We start from the raw sequence: 6,060 nt of genomic DNA on the forward strand, positions 1-6,060 counted from the left end.
AGGAGGAGAAACATGCCATAAGTGTGTGTGCATGCATATGTAACAGAGCATGGGTATTTAAAGGAGCAAGCCCAACTGCCGTAGAACAAGCCATGTTGATGTAGTATCCGTCCAGCCCCTGTATATTGATGTCAGTAAGCTTAGCATCTTTCTTTTCTTGGACCAAAGAAGATAGCATCAGACTATGACTTTGAATTAACTTTCCCTCCTTTTCTTAGATCTGATATGAACTAAATAAAATATGAACTAAAAAGGTCTTTGTATCCAATAAGTACTGTGATGCTGAGCAGTAACTCAAATGCTGATTTTTCTCGTTTTAACAAAATGTCTACCAGCCCACATACTATCCCTAGAAATACATATTGTTTAAAATAGTTCTTGAAGAGAAGAAAAGATTCAAAATATGCAATCTCTTTATAGAGATTCAACGTCTTATATGTATTTGGGTTTATGACACCATTTTGTGCCCTATTTTAAAAGATTGCATGGGGTATGTAGATATACATGGGGTTGATACATAAATTTGTTTTCAGACTTTCCCCAAATGCCTTCAGATAAGGATGACAATATGAACTGTTACAAAATCAGAGCTGAAAGTCCTATCCCTTGAGAAGTTACTTAACATTTTGGGCTTTATTTTGCCTTATCTATATGAATGGTGACATCTGTTTCTAAGCTTGTTAAAGATTAAGTTATATAACATGAAAAGTAACTAGCATAGTGTTCAGAATATGTGCTTACATGTGTTCTTATTTTTCCTTCTGAAAGTAGTGCTGTCTAAATTAACATAAAAGTGCAGCATGTTTCTTACAGCAAAGCATTTTACCACGTGTTTATTTTTTCATTCCCTAGAATTCCTTATGAGAAAAACAGCTATGCTCTTGTTTTTATTTTATAACTAGTAAACATGGCCAGCTTTATTTTTATATAAGTTGAAATTACAACTTTCAAAAACAAAACAAAAACCGCTCACCCTAGCCTCTTCTGTGTGGTTTAAACCTAATTGATCATCATGAAGGCGTTCCAAGCCTTTCACAGTATCTTTGCAACTTCATCTGCCTCTGCTTCTCTCCTCTCCAAACAAATAAATCCTACCCACTGACCCTTAGATACACCTCACGTTTTACTGCCTTCTTGATGTTCCCACTCTTCGTCATGCTATCAAAATTCAACTTACTTTTCAATACCTCATCTTGTACACCAGTGATTCTCAGAGTGTTGTCCACTCTCAGGGGACTCCCCAGGAATCTTTCAGGGGTCCATATGGTCAAACCTGCTTTCATAACACTAAGATATGAATTTCCTTTTTCACTGTGTTGATATTTGCACTAATGGTGCAAATGTAGGTAAACCTGCTGACACCTTAATTACATGATCCAAAGCAGTGGCATTATGCACTTGCAGTACAAAAACCAATTTCACTTAAGAATGTTTTTGAGAGCCCAAACCGCACTCTCGAAAAGTCTGGTAGGTGTTTTCCGCCCTCTCCACTTCACCTCGGACGAGGTGGGCTCCTCCGTCCCTCCGCCCCTCAGGCTTTTTATAATTTTGAGTGAACTTCTAGGAGAACCATGAAAGATTATGATGAACTTCTCAAAAACTATGAATTATATGAAACTATTGGGACAGGTGGCAAAGGTCAAACTTGCCTGTCATATCCTCACTGGAGAAATGGTAGCTATAAAAATCATAGATAAAAGTGCACTAGGGAGTGATTTGCCCTGGATCAAAACGGAGATTGATGCTTTGAAGAACCTGAGACATCAGCATATATGTCTACTCTACCATGAGTTAGAAACAGCCAACAAAATATTCATAGTTCTTGAGTATTGTTCTGGAGGAGAACTGTTTGACTACATAATTTCCCAGGATCACCTATCCGAGGAGGAGACCCAAGTTGTCTTCCATCAGATCGTATCTGTGGTTGCTTATGTGCACAGCCAGGGCTATGCTCATAGGGACCTCAAACCAGAAAATTTGTTGTTTGATGAATATCATAAATTAAAGCTGATTGACTTTGATCTCTGTGCAAAACCCAAGGATAACAAGGATTACCATCTCCAGACATGCTGTGGAGTCTTGCTTGTGCAGCACCTGAATTAATACAAGGCAAATCATATCTGGGATCAGAGGCAGATGTTTGGAGCATGGGCATACTCCTATATGTGCTTATGTGTGACTTTCTACCATTTGATGATGATAATGTCATGGCTTTGTACAAGAAGATTATGAGAGGGAAATGTGAGGTTCCTAAGTGTCTCTCTCCCAGTAGCATTCTGCTTCTTCAACAAATGTTACAGGTGGACCCAAAGAAACAGATTTCTGTGAAAAATCTTCTGAGCCATTCCTGGATCTTGCAAGATTACAACTATCCTGTCAAATGGGAAAGTAAGAATCCTTGGCAGTATGATCACCTCACAGCTACCTATCTTCTGCTTCTAGCCAAGAAGGCTCGAGGAAAACCAGTTCGTTTAAGGCTTCCTCCTGTTTCCTATGGTACCCCACTCACAAATGTCAAGTCAAAAAACTTAAGTCTAGAAGATGTGACCACAAGTGATGAAAATGATGTGGCTGGATTAATAGACTATGAATGGTGTGACGACAGTTCATCTACAGGTGTGGCTACTCCCCGAACACCACAGTTTGCGAAGCATTGGACAGAATCAAAACGTTCGGAATCTAAATCATTAACTCCAGTTTTATACAGAGCATCTGCCAATAAATTAGAGAACAAAGAGAATTTATATATTCCTAAGTCTGCTGTAAAAAATGAAGAGTGCTTTGTATTTCCTGAGCCAGACTCCAGTTAATAAGAACCAGCATAAAAGAGAAATACTACACCAAATCATTACACCCTCGAAAGTTAGAAACCAGTGCCTGAAAGAAACCCCAATTAAAATGCCAGTCAATTCAGCAGGAACAGAGAAGTTAATCACAGGTGTCATTAGTCCTGAGAGGTAGTGTCACTCAGTGGAACTGGATCTCAACCAAGCACATGTAGAGGATACTCCTAAAAGAAAAGGAACCAAAGTGTTTGGGAGCCTTGTAAAGAGGTTGGATAAAGTTATCACTGTGCTTACCAGGAGCAAAAGAAAGGGCTCTGCCAAAGATGGGCCAAGAAGACTAAAGCTTCACTATAATGTGACCACAACCAGATTAGTGAATCCATATCAATTCTTAAATGAAATAATATCTGTTCTTCTAAAGCACGTTGACTTTGTACAAAAGGGCTATACACTGAAGTGTCAAACACAGTCAGATTTTGGCAAAGTGACAATGCAGTTTGAACTAGAAGTATGCCAGCTTCAAAAACCCGATGTGGTGGGTATCAGGAGCAGGAGGCTTAAGGTTATGCCCGGATTTACAAGAGATTAGTAGAAGACATCCTATCTAGCTGCAAGGTATAATTGATGGATGCTTTCCATCCTGCTGGATGAGTATGGGTGTGATACAGCCTATGTGGAGACTGGTACATTTGGTTTGATTGTTCAGGTCCACTGGAACGACAAACTTGTTTCTGAAGAACTGTCTTAAAGACCAGTATCTTTTTGTTTTTAAACAAAAGATATTATTTTGTAGATGAATGTAAGGCCAGCCTTTCTGTCATTATCTGTTCTGTCTCTTTTAATCATGTGGCTTTGTGTATCAGTAACTGTTGACATTCCTAGATTCACTTCCATATGTGAATATAAGCTCTTAACTATGTCTCCTGTTAATGGGTAATTTCTTTCTGAAGTAAAACCATTTGTGAATAAAAAAAAGAATGTCTTTGATAAAGGTAGCAAAATTTATTAATTTTATTAATATCAGCCTTCAAGAACCTGTCTTTTTAATATTCTGTTACTAAAAAGGGAGTACACAAAAAGGACTTTTGTGATTGAGTTGCAAGCTGAACAAACCACTTTTCATGGAATCCATTTTTGTCTGAAAGAAAAACTGACAGATAAACTGAGTATTCAGAATATTGAATATCTGGCATACATTTTCTCGAAAATTAACTGAGTCGCCTACAGGAAAATAACTAACAGTATGTGTTCCCAATGGTAAAATTCAAGTCTTCATGCAAAAAATTAGAATTTTGGAAAACTTGTATTCACCACTGTAAGTATTACATCTTCCCCATACTTAAAGACTTTTCTGATAAGACTAGTGGTAATAGGAACAAGTGTGATTTTTTTTGATACTATATAATGAAACGTGACAATACTTGGGAGATCTGTATAATTCAGCAAACCAATATTACCAAGTGACCAATACATGATATTATAAAACTATATATTTAAAGTACAAGATAGACCGATGGATTTTAATGTAACAGACTACTAAATGTTCTTTGATATGATTTCAGTTTCCACATTTCAACTAACTTCTAAGAAACTATCACCGAGTTTAATATATTAGGTTGGTGCAAAAGTAATTGCAATTTTTGCGTTTATTTTTAACGTTTTAAACCACAATTACATTTGCACCAATCTAATAGTACTAAAGAATAGCTACAGTCATCAGAAAAGACTATTAAAATTTTCTTTTCCAGCTACATGTCTGCATGAGACCAAATTTTCTCCTAAGGTTTCAACCAAAACATCTTAAAGGGATAGCAGCAGTAGATATGAGTATCCAGCTGTCTTCCATTAAGTCAAAAATTAAAGAGATTGGCAAAAATGTAAAACAAATGTCACTCTTCTCACTTTGTTTTGGAAAATGTATTTTCATAAAAGTTCAACATGTAATGGGTTTATTATTTTTTAAGTTAATAGTTTTTAATGTTCTCAGTTTTCATTTCTAATACAATAAATATCAATAAATAAAACCACAAATAAAACAAGGTTTTTGGAGTTCACAATAATTTTAAAGAGTGTAAAAGGGCCCTGAGAACAAAAAGGTTGAGAACTGATGTGCACTATCCTGACTACCCTTCCTATCCACAACCCACCCCAGCCTAAAGGTGTAAGTTCTCTTTCTATCTGCTTTTGAATTTTCTGTTTCTCATATAATACCTTGTATTATAATTATTTGTGTGCTTATTGTATTCATCTTGGAGATTAGATGTCAAACTCTAAAGTCTTGAATGATCTGTCAGTGGTAGAGGGGATTCTATCTGGGACAGATATGCCACTAACTTCCTGAAGCATTGTGGGTAAGCCACTGTCTTTGTGCTTGTCTATAAAATGAGAATGGAATTTAATACCATAAGTTTTCTTCTAGCTTGAAATGGTATGCATACTGTTCCTTTTAAAATGCTTTATAGACCCAGTGTTGTGCTAGCCATGCGAATACATTAGGAGACAGGGTATGTGTTCTGGGAAAGAGCTCAGATTCTGGGGTCAGAGAGACATGGGTCTTCAAAATGACATGATCTGTGTTCTCTTGGAGCTTTCACTCAGTGGAGGAAACAAGGAAACCACTTATTGCTGAGACCGCGTCTGCTCTCAGAGAGAAGTAAATGGGGTCTTGTGGGGACAGAGCCCCAGAGAGCAGTTTCCAGGCTCTTGGCCTCACATAGAAAGGTGCTGGCTCAGGTAGTAGATGGTCATCAGCTGTGACTAGTTGGCCATCGGCTGTTACCAGTTAGCCATTAGCCACTGATACAACTGCTGCAGCTAAGATAGCAAAGTGTGGTGTCATGGTGTGGCATCCTGGCATGGCATGGCGGAGTGTAGATTATGGATTGCAGAGAGGTGGATTGCAGCTAGCAAGTGGGGTTGGTTGGCAGAGACAAGTGGACGGCGGGTTGTGCATCGTGTGGCTCCTGCCTCCTGTGTCTCCAACCCAGCCGCCAGTGAGACTATAGTGGTATGACTCCCCTGTCTATGGCTCCATGGGTGTTCCTTTTTGGCCTCGCCATATCCTGCGTTCTTATGCAGGTAGCAGGACTAGAGACCCCAGAAGAGACCCCGCCTGTCACCCTGCATGACAGGTCCTCACAGAGGATAGGTATTTAAATGAGGGTGGGAGGGAAGGATGTTCCTCCTTGTAGGAGATGATTCTTAAGTTGTCTTGATGTGTTTGAAGAACTACAAGTATGTTGATTTGGCTTGATTTTTACAATGAATATGGGGT

General features: G+C 38.4%; 1 pseudogene; it reads left to right on the forward strand.

The window, feature by feature from the left end:
• Window positions 1–12: 12 nt before the first annotated feature.
• Window positions 13–4,825, forward strand: LOC109438383 (maternal embryonic leucine zipper kinase pseudogene; annotated as a pseudogene).
• The last annotated feature ends 1,235 nt before the right edge of the window (window positions 4,826–6,060 follow it).

Source organism: Rhinolophus sinicus, chromosome 6, assembly GCF_057876585.1.
Source record: "Rhinolophus sinicus isolate RSI-liver-muscle chromosome 6, RSI-T2T, whole genome shotgun sequence".
Classification (NCBI taxonomy): Eukaryota; Metazoa; Chordata; class Mammalia; order Chiroptera; family Rhinolophidae; genus Rhinolophus; species Rhinolophus sinicus.